General features: G+C 45.3%; 1 long non-coding RNA gene across 5 annotated transcripts in view; it reads left to right on the top strand.

Annotated features, from left to right (window-relative positions):
* Window positions 1–8525, top strand: part of Gm33489 — a 34530-nt gene extending 26005 nt beyond the window's left edge. For 2 of the 5 annotated variants that reach the window (XR_382281.3, XR_382280.3), the window contains exons 2-4: window positions 542–714; window positions 6773–7004; window positions 8205–8525. This is a non-coding gene — a long non-coding RNA (predicted gene, 33489). The remainder of the gene's footprint in view (window positions 1–541; window positions 715–6772; window positions 7005–8204) is intronic. The other 3 variants (XR_382282.4, XR_873328.3, XR_003950523.1) reach the window with 2 other exon arrangements.
* The last annotated feature ends 7286 nt before the right edge of the window (window positions 8526–15811 follow it).

The raw sequence follows: 15811 nt of genomic DNA, 5'->3' as shown, positions 1-15811 counted from the left end.
ATCCAGGGACAGCAGAAGCAGGCAGGGAAGGGAACCATAACCTCACCAGAATTTCAGCACTCACTGCCTTGCATTGGAGAGAACTTGCAGGCTAGGAACTGCTGGTGGCTCATTACCATGACAAAGGTTGTTACAACTGGACAGGAAGCTGAACAAAAGACACCCAGCACTCTATTTGCAAGTCCTGGGATTGTGTTTGTAATCTCTTTCTGCAGGAGAAAGAGACGACCAGTAAAAGGCTAAAACACAATAGGAAGCTGGAATCCACAAGGCTGAGACACCGAGGACACACATACATACACACACACACACACACACACTGTGTATATATATCTTTTTCTCTATGTGTACACAGTCCATAGAGTAATCATTGTCATGGGGAAGGGTTTAACATTCTTGACCTACTCGGAAACTTCTTAAAAATACACAAAACATGCTTAGAATGCCAATGGTGAGGGGGAATGTAAGGCGGGGGTGGGGTGGGGAATGGATAGTGTGTTTTCACTGAACAGAGCAAACCTCTTTAATTTGTACACTGCAGAGTCTGCACGTAAAGCTAACACCCGGACCTGCTAATTCAGGCTCCACGTGCGTGATTAATAATGCAGAAGAAGAAAGCTTGAGAGTTACTGTGCTGCGTGGGTTCTGGGAGGCAGCAATCATTGCCCGTCACTGACGATGTGGGCTAACAAGTTCCAGAAATGGTCCAAACAGGTTAGTCTGCTGGTCTCTGGGGTCCTCCCTCCCCCGTGGCAGCTGAACTCTGCAATTTTTGATTCCCCCATCTCTTATCCCCTTTTGTTATCTATGGCGCTGGTGTTCTATAGCTGGGATGGATGTGTAACATGGGCTATTCAAGAAGACTCCATTGCCCATTGCTTTTTTCAGCCAGAGGTGGAAAATGAAGCCCAGTCTATTCCATTGTCCCTCTGCAAACCAGGCTCTTAATTGGCATGCTGGTGTCAGTATTTAAAGAGGGTCCCCATGGAAGCTTCGATGAGAGGCCATCATGGGGGCAGAAGGGACTTCACCTCTGGTGTAATCTTGCATGGGAATTTTCTGTTCTATTGCTGTTTCTGGCTTGCAGAAAACATTTGCTGCTGTTAGTGAGGGGACAGGTAAAGCTGCCTCTGGATTATCAGGTTTAGAGCATGTGTCCTCCCCCCCCCCCCCGCAACCTCCTCGGCCCCCCTAACCTCCTTCCCATCCTACTTCTTCTGGTTTCCATCTTGCTAAGTGCCACGATGTCAGCTTGTTGATCGCATTTATGCTCCCCTTCCTGTGAACACCGGAGAGAGAAGTGGCCGTCTCATCCTCAAGCCATCCGAAGTAGCAACTGTTTATTGAGCAACTCAGTGTTAACAATGAAGTAGTTCGATGCAGCAAACATTGATCGAGCCTCTGACCATAGCTATCGAGGATCCAGAGTCATTAACAGTGATCACTCTGTGACTTTTGTGATGAAGAAATCATAGCCACCCTTGTAGTTAGCACAGTGGTATGTAGTTTAGCCTACTGGTGGTGTCCAGAAAGTCTGGTACAGATGAGTGTCTAATACATGAGACCAGAATATCCCTCCTTGAAATATGGTTGGTCCTCCATATACATTATATCCTGGGTCTCAGCCAATCTTGCAAATATTGTGGGGAAGGAAGAGGGGATTGAATCTGCACTGATTATAAGCAGAGGATTTTTTTCTACGTAATTATTACCTAAAAATAATATGGTATCTATTTACATATTATCTACATCATGTTAGGTACTTATAATCATCTACTGATTAAGATCTGCAGCACATACATTGGTTATATGTAAATACTATGCTATTGTCAATGCTTCTTTAAAAAACAAAATACAGCTTTCAACTCAGACAGTATAAATAGTTTCTTTTGGAGCCAAATATGAGCGACCATAGCCAGGGAACACACATGCCTAAATGCCAACAAGGTAACAGCTCCGTGAAGTTTTTCTAGTGACAACAAAGTCACAAGTCAACACAGTGTTGAAATATTTTGGTGGCAACATCAGGTAGAGAGAGTTTCAACAAAATGAGAAAATGATGCTACAGGTCTCAGAGGTTACCTGATATGCTTAGCTTTGGGGTTGTGGAGGCTTTGAGAGTTGTTCATCCCTTCAAAAAGGATTTACCCACTAGTCAGAAGGTTGTGTGTGCAGAGGTGACAATATGTGGCTATTGAGAGGGCTAACGACAGACCACGAGAGTTTGGTTCTGGCCCTGTAGCATTCTAACATCTCTGCCATCACTGAAGTTCTCGTCAGTCAGTCAACCCTGTTGAGTGTCTAATTCGGGTGGGGCCTCTTTGGGAGACTGTCAATCAGTGCTATCTAATTGAAGGGGCTTGGGCATCTTATCATTTTGTTATTTGTTGTATACTGCAACCAGTCCTCTTGACATATTTGGAAGAGCTGTAGATAGAGAGGCTCTAAAAACCACCTGCAAGAAAAAGACACTCTAATGGAAATGTGCCTCTGTAGTCTCCATCCCTCTTGGTACCCAGACAAGAAGGATGGCTATTACTCACCAGTCAGTGGAGTGCCGTCTATGGGGGAAGGTGTAATGTATGTCTGCGTAGTAAGCCTTACTCTTACCACCATGCCTTCCCCAGATAGCTCCTGGCACTGGGCTTCCCTTGCTTCTTTGTTTACTTACGTATTCTGCGATATTTAAATCAGTTCCACGAGACTTACTTATTTTCCCTGGGTGCCTTTTGATGTACGCATGAGGCTTGCATGTTATTAAACTTCTGTTTGTTTTTCTCTTACTGGGCATCTTTTGTTACAGGAGTCTGCCCCATCTCAGCGCTAGCAGGTTGAGGAATGCATTGATCATCCTGCTACCCTAGGGATGGGGACCAAGAGTTCTACACTTCATGGCTACTCTAGGAGTCCCTGCCTGCCATCTTGAAAGCTGCCTTAAAGCTTGGTCGGAGATTTTCCAATCTGACCTGATGGGAGGATGGCTGTGGGGACCACATCCCTGCTATGGAGGTCTTGATAGATGCCTCACAGTACTAGGAAACCCACTCACTCCAGCTTTAGCTCCTGTGTCTCTCAGTCTCCTAGACCTCAGCCACCAAGGGTCATCAGCTGTTTACACATGTGTATGAATTCTTTTCCAAATCACCTGTGCTTAATTGAGTCATTTTTCTCTAAGATTATACAGTTGACAGTTTAAACTTAATTAATCTAGTGTGTGTGTGTGTGTGTGTGAGAGAGAGAGAGAGAGACAGACAGACAGACAGACAGACAGACAGACAGAGGGACAGAGACGGAGAGACCAACAGAGACAGGGTCTTAGAGAGACAGAGGGAGAGATATGTGTTTCCCAGCACAGGTGTAGGTGCCCAGAAGATAAATGTAGACCGGGTTCTTCTTCCATTTTTACACGTGTTCCAGGGACTGCGTCCAGGTTTGCATGGCAAGCCCCTTTGCCAGCTGAGCCGCGTCACTGGCTGGGTAGCAAACATCTCACAGGAAGTAGCCTATCAGTGAAAGGAGCAAGTTGAAAATGTTCAATGAAAGGAACCTCCTTCTAAACTACAGTCAGGACTGAGCTGCTTTCCGTTCCTCCTCGAATTTAGAGCCGTTTCGTCAAGTTTAATTCTCCTAACAGGAATAGCATGTAGTCATATGTATATGATGCCAGTATCTGATAACCATATATTATTAAAATAATATCATCTTTCTGAACATTAGCTTGCCCCTGGGCATTACATTCTATCAAAGTTATGCCCACCATCAGGCTAGAGATGTAGCTCAGTGGTAGAGTGCTTGCCTAGGATGTACTAGTACTAAGCTCCAAATTTGGTCCCCAGCACAGTGCACGTGCATGAATGTGCACACACATACACACACACACACACACACACACACACCCCTCTCAGCCTAGTAACCCACTTTCTAGTAATTTATCAGAGGGCGATAACTGGACAAGTAGAAAAAGATGTGTGACCAGGGTAGACTTGCTTATGCTGGGAACAGATTAGACACTCTTAATATCTAGTTACAATTCATTAAAGAATGGTATGCAGTGCTGTTGTAATAGAAAAAAAAATATATTGCCTGGAAATAATCAAGTCACTAAATATCCTCTGCAGCTGGAGCCATACAGTGAAATGTGCCTCTTTAACATAGTTTTGAGTTCTTTTGAACCACTGTTTGGTTTTTTTTTAATTTTATTGGATTTTTTTAAATTTACATTTCAAATGTTTTTCCCTTTCCAGGTCTCCCCTTCAGAAGCCCCCATCCCATCCTTCCCCCCTCTACCTCTATGAGGATGCTCCCCCATCCACCCACCCACTTCTGTCATCCTGCCCTGGCATTCCCCTGCACTGGGGCATCAAACACCCTCAGGCCCAAGGGCCTCTCCTCCCACTGATGCCAGATTTTTCCTGCTCATCTTCTAACTCTCCTCTTTCCCCTGGAAGCTCTAGGCTGCTCTCCCTTGGTTTAAACCAGACAACACACAAGCCCAGGGTCCCAGGGCTCATTTCTGTGTTTATCATCTCTGTGCTCCCATGGGTAAGCACAAGGCACATCATAATAAACTGCTGCTTAGCTGGTGGCACACACCCTTAATCCCAGTGCCGGGGAGGCAGATCTCTTAGTTCAAGGCCAGCTTGGTCTACGAAGTGAATTCCAAGATAGCCAGGGCTACACAGAGAAACCCTATCTCAATCAAACAAACAAAACTCCAAAATAAGTAAGTTAATTAATTAATTATAAATAATCTGCTGCCTTTAGCTTCTGGGAGTTTTCTTTTACCAGTCTAAATTTTTAGGGCTCCTGGTGAAGGGCCCAACACAGGTAAAGAAAGAGATTTTTCGATTTTTCTCCCCTGTATACAACCTCATTATGTGTAAGAAAAGATTAAAATATTACACACAGAAGTCAGCAACAGTTATTCTGGGATTGTGTGAGTATAAGTAAGTTTTATTTTGTTTATCAATGTGTCTCAAGTGCTTTGAAGTAATCCTGTGTGTGTGTGTAGAATAATGAAAACAGTGCCCAAAAGGAAGTATCAAAATTTACCCTCCCCCCTTTTCCCCTGTCCCTCTGTCTCTCTGTTTGTCTGTCTCCATCCCATCCCACTCCCACCAACACACACCACTCTATGACTTGTTTTCTGGCAAACTTAACCAATATACCCGAACAGTGCAAAGTCATTTGCATGGGAAACTATAATGCTCAGAGCTGGCACATCAGAGACAGAAATGGCACTGGTTGGTGTGGTGCAGCAACACTCTGCCATAGCACCAGGAGTGACATCTCTTCCACAGGAGAGTGACAGCAGTGGGTGTGCTTGACGTGTTGGCTCTCTCTCTGGTTTAACATGGCCAAGGAAGAGCTGAGCCCAGCTGGGTGATGCTAACCACTTTCCAGCATGAAAGGCCTCAGTGTGAGTCTTTCTTCATTAGTTTGGGAAGCCACAGAATTGTAGTGGTCCCTTCCCTTCCCTTCCCTTCCCTTCCCTTCCCTTCCCTTCCCTTCCCTTCCCTTCCCTTCCCTTCCCTTCCCTTCCCCTCCCCTCCCCTCCCCTCCCCTCCCCTCCCCTCCCCTCCCCTCCCCTGCCCTCCCCTCTTCTCTTCTTTCTCCTCCTGTCTCCCCTCCCCTCTCTTCACTCCCCTCCTTTCTTCTCCCTTCCCTTGCCTTCTCTTCCTTTCTCCTCCCCTCCTTTCCCTTTCCTTTCCTTCCTCCCCTCTCCTTTTGCCTTCTCCCCTCCACTCCACTTCACTCTCCTCTCCTCTCCTCGCCTCGCCTCACCTCGCCTCTACCCTTCATTCTTTTGGTTGGTTTGTTTGGAGACCGATTCTCGCTATGTATACAAGGCTAGCTTGGAGCATTAGAAGTAATCTAAGGTCTCACTGTATAGCTCAGGCTAATCTTGAACTTGTGATCCTCCTCCCTCTTCTTCTGAAGTGCTAGGATTACAGAGTGTTCTGGGGTTCCCACCACACCCATTTCCACATGTTTCTCCTCCTGGTATGTGTACCACAACCCTGGGGGAAAAAAAAAAGACTTCCAAGAAGAACACACCCTGATTCTCAACAAGGAATTCCATGGTATGAAACCCTGCCCAAGAAAGTTCACACCTGAGGAGAGTTTGACTAAGTCTCCAAAGCCAGCGTTTTTTCCCGGGGAGGGGCTTATCACACATTCTTCTGTGGGCTGTTGCCTTGGGAATGTTACTGCATAGCAAGACATTTTTGTCCATCACACATGTCTTCCCATCACTCACTCACCATAGGATTGTCTGGAGCCAGTAACTACAAAGGCCTTGAGGTTCACAAGGTGGCAACCACATCCTGGGACCTGGGATACGTGTGTATTTATTTAATGCTCCAGTTCCTTTCTATGCTCTGCCCTGTGGTTTATAATGATGCTTTTTACTTTAGAACTAAATGTTCATATGCTTTCTAAAGAAATATTGCCCACATTCGAAGACCATTTGAATGGGAATAAAAACTACCTCACGAAGTCTAAGCTAGTTTCTACCTTGTCTGTTGAACATCTGGTAAGTTCTCTCCTGGTATGCTGCCTCATATTTGGACCCTACATTTGTTCATTTGTTTTAGATCGTGTCTCATGTAGCCCAAGCTGGACTCAAACCACTATGTTGACAAGGATGACTTTGAACTCTGAATCTTCCTACTTCTGTTTCCGGAGTTCTAGGATTACAGATATGCACCACAGTACACCTGGCTCCTTCATGGTCCCTATGTCTTTAAACTTCTAAACTTCGATTTTCCAGACTTCAACAATTCTGTGCTAAAATTATGGTCTTGTGAGGAGGATTCAAGCTCATCTGTACTCTACCACCACCTCTGCCTCCTGTAGATCAAACAGCCAGAGATTCCTGTTTCTTCAAGAGGCCTGCAACCACCCCCACCCTTGAAGGCCAATGATAAGTAGTTGTGGAAAATGGATTTCTGACTATCCAGCCTCCTAAGATTAAGAAATGGACGTCTGAGGGAGAAGATGAGGTAAACTAGCTAGCTAGTTGGTGATGGGGGAAACGGAGGCAGTCAAGGCATTCACTAGATGCTGCGTCACCTAGTGGCTAGAGGTTGTGGGACAGTGGGACATCCTGTGACTACTCAGACAGTAAGGGACCATCCCAAGCTGACTGGAACCAATATGGCTGACAGATGACCTCTAAATAGCCCTTACTCATAGTAATGGCTCGTCCATCTGATTAGCCTCTACTAGACACCTGACCCCACTGCATATTTAAAAGCCTACATAAGAATGGATAAGGGAAAATGTGCTCTGTTCCCGGAGAATCCTAGTCCTGATCCTGAAATTTTATACTTTCCCCAACTCATGAACAATCCTCTTTACTATTAAAGTTTCTCCACTTCCAGCCCCAGACAAGATACCCCAAGCCCAACAATTGCCTCCAGAGAATGAAATTAAGCAGTTAAAAAGCCCCTCACTGACCTGACAAAGTGGTACCTGGCACCTGCTAGAAGCTGGGCCAATGATGACTGAGAACATAGATGCCAAGAAGGACCAACAGGAGTCTTCCAGATTTCAGAGAAGCAAGCACAAGTTCAGAAGCGACAACCCCGCTCTGGAAGCTGCTAGGCACAGCAGGCAGATACAGGAGAACCACTCTCCCCAACACTTGTCCTGCCCTTTCCCAGCCCCTTGTAGGGACCATGCTTGTCCACACATCACCATCCCGTCATGCACATCACATCCAATGGTCCCCGTTACTCCTGTAGAAAAAAAAAGCCAAGAAACCGAGGGAAATGTCTGCAGTGAGATAGCCCAAGATCTTCCAGTGTTCTTTCACTTTATTAAAAAAAAAAAAAAAGTAGGGCACAGATTGTATAAAAGTTAGACAGATAATTGAAGCATACGCAAGGAGCATTGTTTCTGTGCATTGTCTAAGTAAGATCATTTAGGCAGCGGTAAACAGAGAAAGGGAAATAACATTTGGGATGGAGACAAACCAGCACTCGTCTGTCTGTTCGCTTGCTTTCCTACCTGGTATCTTTGCAAGCTACGCTTTGCACAAAGCCCTGGGGAGGTGATCTACTTAAGGAAACATTCACATCTGACATCGCCCCACATTTATAGAAAGTCAATTTCCTTTATTCATCTTCCAGGTCTCTCTTAGCTTTTGACCTTCTTTTCTTGTGTCTCCACCCCACATTTCTTCTTTCCCTGCCACTCAGGGCAGTAGATGCTATGGCTGTACTGGCTGGTTCTGTGTGTCAACTTGACTTACTTTAAGAGTCATCGGAGAGGAAGGAGCCTCAGTTGAGAAAATGCCTCCATGAGATCCAGCTGTAAGACATTTTCTCAATTAGTGATTGAGGTGGGAGAACACAAGCTGAGCAAGCCATGCGAAGCAAGCCAGTTAGCAGCAGCTCTCCATCACCTCTGCATCGGCTCCTGCCTCCAGGTTCCTGCCCTGCATGAGTTCCTGTCTTGAATTCCTCCAAAGATGAACTGTGATCTGAAAGTGCAAGCCAAATAAACTCTTTCCTCCCCAACTTGCTTTTTGGTCATGGTGTTTTATTGCAGCAACAAATCTCCAAGACAAGGGCTGTCCCTTGGCTTTCTGAGGACATAGTGTGACTGTGAGTGAAGGCACAAAATGTTGTGACTTGGTTTCTCTTGGGAAGTAGAGAGAAAGACGATGCTGGTAGGGTCAGAGGTTTGTGGGGGTAGCAACATGAAAGCCAACAGCTGGAAGCAGGGATGACCAGGAAAGCCTGCAGACTGGTACACACATGCTGCTTGGGAAAGACGAGCATCCTGTGTAGACACAAAACTAGTGGGTGCTTGACTGTTGAAGAGACTTGTTTTAAAGAATTCCTGTGGGATTCTGGGTAGCAGCGAGCCTAAACTCTGCCGGGATGGGTGGGGATGGGCAAGATCTAACGGTGCAATCTGGAGTCTGGGCCTTCCTTTTCTGAGACATCTCTGGGCGGCCAGCTTTCAACTGACAGGATGAGGCCCCGTATCCATCAGTCTTTGTGTTGCTGTGATAAATTTGCTGACATCATTCAAGTTAAAGAAGAAAGAGTGTGTTGCCTCACCATCCAAAGGACGGTGCAGTGTGGTGGGGGAGACATAGAGGCAGGGACATGAGTTGGGAGTCAGGAAGCAGATGAGATTACTCCATTCACGTTCACCTTTTTTTTTTTTGTTCGGTCCTGGACGTGGGGATCCACGTGGAATGGTACTACATTCACATTCAGCATGAGTCGTCTCAGTTAAGTCTTTCTGGGAGCGTCCTCACAGCCATGGCCGGAGATAAATCTAAGTGACTCTAAATCCTATCAAGTTGACCACCAGGATGAATCATCACTGTGGGAGTTGGAGCTGCAAAACACCCCTCCTCCCTCCATAACCAAAATGGAGAAAGAGGTGGGGAACACAGGGTCACTGTTCCAGCACCCCCCACACCCTCTTCTCCTCTCTTATCTTCCCATTTGCATTCTTGATGAAACATTCATGGTCAGGACACCTGCTTAGTTCCATGCAGATTTTCCCACCCGTCATCCTTTCCTCTCCCGGGTTCCTCCTCCATATTTCTCCAAATCCCTCCCAGCTCCTTCAGTCCCTTGTCTAGTTTGCTGTGCCATCATCTTCTTTTCCTGGCCCTTGAAGATTATTAGCATGTGGAGAACCACCCCCCAGATCTACTGTTATGAGCTGAAGGAGTCTCTCCTCTGCAACCCCTCTTTCGCTGTGTTTGGTGAGGGTCACGCTGGCACCAAGCCAAGTGCAGGCCTAAATAATGAGCAGACAAGGGTCAGAAAATTAAAACGCAGCGTGAATTGCTGAAGTCACAGGTTTATTGTCAGCGATTGTCTGCTGGCTCTGCATATAAAATCTCCACAGCTTCTTCCATTTTCCACGGCTTGGTTAATGTGTGTAAACAATTGTGGTAGTAAACATTTGACCCCCACCTAGGACCTATTCTACCTCGCCTATGCCCAACCAGGCAGACGGAAGCACAACTGTGAATAATGACCTCTATAGGAAAGATTCTTGGAAATTATCCATCTAAACCGGAGTCACTCTGCCCAGATGAGACAGACGAGGGCAGGGAATAATCAAAGGTCATGTGAGGGAGCTGTCAGCAAACAGACTTGAGGGAAAGGCAAGTTCCTGGCTCCAGCCCAGTGGATGTATAGATGTCTCCCCTCTGAAGGGTTCAGCCAATAAATAGGACGAATGGGGGGGGGGCGGGGCAGCTGAGCCAGGAAAGTCCTTACCACACAAGCGCAAGGACCTGAGTTTGCATCCACAGGAAAAGCTTGTGCCTGGAATCCCATCCCGGAGGTTGCAGAGACAGGGGGATTACTGGGCCTCATTGGCCAGTAAGTCTGCTCAAATCAGTGAGCTCTAGACTCGGTGAAGACTTCATCTCAAACAAATAAGGTAGAGAGAAATTGATGAAGACACCGACACTAATGTCTAGCCTCCATATGTGTACATGTACGCATGTATACACACACACTCACAACAACAGTAAGACAGAGCTGGGTTTATGGTCCTTTGACAAATGTGGAAACAAGCTCAGGGCTTCACAGGGAGCCAAAGGGGGAAGCCAGGCCTCATTTCAACCTACTGTGTTGCCTTTTGCTAAGCATGAGTAGTTGTACCTTGTTCAAATTCCAAGTGGAACCAAATTGTGTCATTGGTGACAACTTAACGTCTGTGGAACATATCAGTCATGAGATAGTGATACTTTAAGAATAACTGTCGCCTCTCTGGTGCTTTTCGATGTCATAGTCAGAGCCCTCGTGTCCCGACAATTTCCCTAAAGGTCTACTTCTGAACCTTGTGTTGGAGACCAAAATCTTGATACATAAGCCTCTTGGGAGGATTCATCTCTAGCCCACAGTAGACATCCGTGCCTGTGTCATACTTAGTCGCTGTCTGCCATCCTCAATGCATTGCCCTGTTCCTGTCTGCTTTAGTAAACACAGTAGCCTCCGACTGGGCTTAATCACTCTACGTTCCAATCCACATTGGGTAACAGCTAGAGAGAATGTGGGGTGTGTGTGTGTGTGTGTGTGTGTGTGTGTGTGGCTGGCTCTGTGCATGCACGTGTGTACTTGAGCATGGAGGACAGAATGTTGGTCCTGAGAAGCCACCCACCTTATCTTTTGACACGAAGTCTCCACTGAACATGAAGTTCACCAGTTGACTTGGCTGTCTGGCTAGCACGTGCCGGGAATCCACCTGCCTCCGCCGTCTCAGCAGCCTGAAGTGGTGGGTGCAGTGGGTACTGGGGATTGAACTCAGATCCTCATGTTCGCACAGTAAGCACCTTACCTACTTATTTCTCTGTCTTCCCACTCCCCAGAGAATTCTATCTAGAACAATCAGCCTCATGTGACAATAATGTATTTATAAATTGCATGCACGTATGCTGGCTCTCATACTAAGTGCATATGTGAAAAAAGTCTATTAGAAAAATTTAAAGGCTGTGTTTGAAACAATGTGATTAAAGGACCTAATATTTTGCTCTTCTTACCAAGCTTTGGAGAAAATTTAGCAGTGCGAAGCTGACCTCCTCCTTACTAAAAATCAACATTGTACTTGGATTAAAGTCCAAACAGAAAATGATGTCGAGATACGACTCTGCCTTTCCTTTAGTTCCACCTCCCTGGGTCATCTATGCCATTTTCATTCCTATCTCTTCCTCATCATAGCCCAGGAGACCGTTGGTTCCTTGAGGGTCAATCCTGGGGGTTGTCGAATTGTTCCTTTCCAGTGCCATCAAAGTACCAAATGTGAGCAGCCATTGGTTAAGTAGACATGCCAGCCAGTATCTGAGCTCAGCCCAAAGGTGTCTATTGGAAAGAAAATAGTGACTGTTAGCAGCCCATGATCGGGCAGGACTCTCCAGTGTAATGCTTTTGACACCCACTTTCTTTTTTAAGACTGCCTCCAGTCTTTCCTGTTCCTATCCAGAAAAGTCATGTAGGCTTTTGAGTCTGAGCTGTGTCTTTATTTAGTAAAAGATAGCCGTGACCCAGTAATAAAGCTCTGAGTTGGGTGGTATCTACATGGGGTATCGCTTATCTACATAAGGTGTCTTACAAATGTTTCTAGTCTATGGCCTAGTCACTTACCCGCCTAAAAACAGATGCTGAAGAGGAAAACAGTTATTTCTTGCACTTCATATGTCTTTCTTCTAAAGCCACCTAAAGTCGGTATCTGAGCCACATGTTCTATGACTTCCCACTTCTGGAAGCATGGACCAGCATGTTCAGTGAGGTGGTGAAGGTTGTCTCGCTGTGTGTGAAGGACAGCTCAGATGTCTTATCAAGCACTTGTTTATAAGAGTTGATCCCAAGCGGTAGCCATGAAGAGAAGACTGTAGTTTCAACTTCCTGGCTGTTGCACTGGGAGCAGTTAAAAGATGGCTGAGTTATGTTATGACCAAATAGGGCAGTGCCTTGGGGTGCTTAGTATAAAGTGAAGGTCTTGGAAACCAGAAGACCCTGGAAGAGGCTTTACTCTGTTTGTTTCTGTTTGTTTAAGAGAGAAAATCAGGGGCTGGAGAGAGAGTTCAGCAGTTAGGCATAAAAGCAGCTCTTACAGAGGCAGTTTTCTGCACCCACACCTGGAAGCCTAGAACCACCTGCAACTTCAGCTTCAGGAGATCTATCGCCCTCTCTGGCCACTGCAGGCATTGCACACGTGAAACACACACACACACACACACACACACACACACGTAAGTTAAAATTAAAAGTTAAACTTAAAAAGTGAACTTAACAGAAAATGTAGTGGTTTTTAAATATAAAAAAATAGAGACAATCAGTTGTCTTTTGTTCACTCCCATAACTAAAAACATAACCAGAGGAAAATGCAGACTGGATTCTCAGCTTTGTATCAGCTGCTGTTTGCGGCGATATTAGTGTGGGTAAACGTTCATGGCAAATACTGTAGAAGTGAACACTGAGACATAGAACTGGAATCTCAAGAGAAAGTTTTAATTAGGAAGGAAGAGGATTGCCTTAGTTCGGGTTTCGTGGCTGTGAAGAGATACTCTGACCAAAGTAACTCTTATAAAAGGCAACATTCAATTGGAGCTGGCTTACAGGTGCAGAGGTTCAGTCCATTATCATCATGGTGGGGAGCATGGCAGCATCCAGGCAGGCATGGTGCAGGAGGAACTGAGAGTTCTACATCTTCATCTGAAGGCTGCTAGGAGAAGACTGGCTCCCATGCAGCTAGGATGAGGGTCTTAAAGCCCACACCCACAATGACACACCTACTCCAACAACGCCAATACTCTGAATAGTGCCACTCCCTGGGTCAAGCATATACAAACCATCACAGGGATCGATAGAAAGGGGACAGTACTGACCATGGAACATCCAGACCGCCAGTCAACAGATGAAGAGAGCAGATCTTTTGCTAGGATATGAGAGTGGGCAGAGGTCTTGTCATTTTTAATAGTCATCAGTATAGTTTTAAGGGATTTTTTTCAAGTATGATCCAGAGGTCACTTGGTCATTGGAATTGTCATGAAGTACCTTGACCCGGTGGGATTTTTGTTTTCTTATGAAAAGATAAAAGTATAATGGATAAACACCTTCCTTATACTTTGACAAGGGAGGGAAAGAGCTATTCTTGGTAGATAATACATTCTAGTCTCTTATCCTACTGGGGGATAAGAGACAAATTTTATTTCATTGGTGACCTTCGTCTTCTAAATGGAATAATTTGCAAACTATTGCCTATCTACTCATCCATTCATTTCCCTAACATTCATTAAGTACCACTCAAAACTCACTTACCAACCCCCACCCCACCCCAGGAGTGAGGGTCTTCTAGTCTCTGGAATTCACCACATTATTAAATATTCGCCCTTCTGCCATACCTCCATGCATGTTAACTAAATCTGTGTTCTCCTCTCTCCTGAATTCATTAGCTGTCAGTTCATCTGAGCAAACCTTTGGAGGGGGCAGGGATAGCACTTCCTCCTCAGCCCACAGTAGAATGAGTCCTGGAAGGGAGAAGACAGGCTCCTGGGATGATCCAGAGGTCCACACAGCATCTTCATGGTGACTTCTGACCCAGGCAATCTCTGAAGAGGAGGGGCATGAAGCAAGAAGGCCTGAGCTCCACACTGGATTGCTGCAACAGCAGCAGCATAGGAAGCACGAAGCAGCACTTCCAAGTAGCAGGCAGCCCCCTCGATGCCCACGTGGAGATCAGAGACAAGGAAGTGGTGTGTGTGGATGATCCACTTGGCACTTCTTATCAGGTGACATCTCTCTTCATTTGAGAGGTCTGACTTTTCCTTAGTGAGCAGCCAGACTTTCAAAAATCCACAAGGACTGAGAGGTGGCTCAGAGGTTAAGAGCACTCGCTGTTCTTTCAGAAGGACCCGAGTTTGGTTCTCACCATACACATCAGGTTGTCCACAATGACCTGTAACTCCAGCTCCAGGCGATTGGATGACTTCTTCTGGCCTCCACAATCAACACACAGACAGACAGACAAACAGACAGACAGGCACACAACACATGCATATAGTAATGAAATTAAAAACCTCATCTAATAAGTGCTGCAGGTGCACTGTAATTGATTGAGTCTTACCATGCACAAAGTCCCAGCTTTGCATAATCTGTGTACGGCCGTGCATGCCTGTAATTCCAGCAGTATTCAGGAAGTGGAGGCAGGAGGATCAAAAGTGTAAGTCTTCCTTGGCTATATGTATCTATATCAGATTGGAGACCAGACTGAAATATATGAGACCACAACTCAAAAAAAAATCATCTAATAAGTTTTAAAATGCATGGTCATGTAAATTAATGGTCTTGTCTCCTTAATGTTGTTTAGGATTCCGTTTTTCAAGTGTGTTGAAAGTTAGTGATTTTAGTGCAAGAGACAGTTCAGTTGACGAAGTGCTTGCCATAAAGACACAGGGTCTAACATCAGATCCCCAGTACTCACCTAAGAAGCTGGGTGTGGTAGCACTTGCCTCTGGATGCACTAGGGAAACAGAAGGAAGAACATCCCGGAGGCTCACCAGACAGTTTAGCCAATTGGTGAGCTCTCTCTCATAGATAGATAGATAGATAGATAGATAGATAGATAGATAGATGTGTGTGTATGTATCTGTATATACACATAAATGATATAACATAATGTATATAAAATATACATACATATATATTTGAGAGACCCTGTCTCAAAAAATAGGATGGAGAGAGATTGAGGAGGACACTTAATGACATCCTCTGGCCACCAAATGCATGTGTACCCACATACATAGAGATTTCAGAGTTTTAGCATGTTTAGTTGGTTTTGTTGTTGTTTGTTTGTTTGAGACAAAATCTCACTATGTAGCCCTGAAGGGACTGGAACTCACTATGTAGACCAGGCTGACCTCAGACTGGCAGGGCTCTGCCTATTTCTGCCTCCCTGGTGCTGGGATTAAAGGTGCGTACTTACCATTCATGGTGAAGACATACATTTCAATGTGTAATTTCTCTAAGGCAGCTACAGTCAAATGAAGCTTCTTATAGCTATTTAAGTTTTATTTTTACTTATATGTATGTGTGTGTCTGTGTGACCATATGTTGTGCATGTTTGGGTGTCCACAGAAGTCAGAAGAAACCACTGGATTACCTAAAGCTGGATTTATGGGTGGTTTGAGCCTCCGGATATACATGCTGAATGAGGGTCCTCTGAAGGAAAAGTGAGAACTCTGAATGTATGAGCTGTGTCTCCATCCCTCTGCAACTGTTTGGAGTAGAACAAATATTACAGCTTGAGGACACTACTTAATTGGCAG

The sequence above is a fragment of the Mus musculus genome, chromosome 13 (assembly GCF_000001635.26).
Source record: "Mus musculus strain C57BL/6J chromosome 13, GRCm38.p6 C57BL/6J".
Classification (NCBI taxonomy): Eukaryota; Metazoa; Chordata; class Mammalia; order Rodentia; family Muridae; genus Mus; species Mus musculus.
The sequence above is the reverse complement of the archived record's forward strand: the minus strand, read 5'-3'. Positions and strand labels throughout refer to the sequence as shown.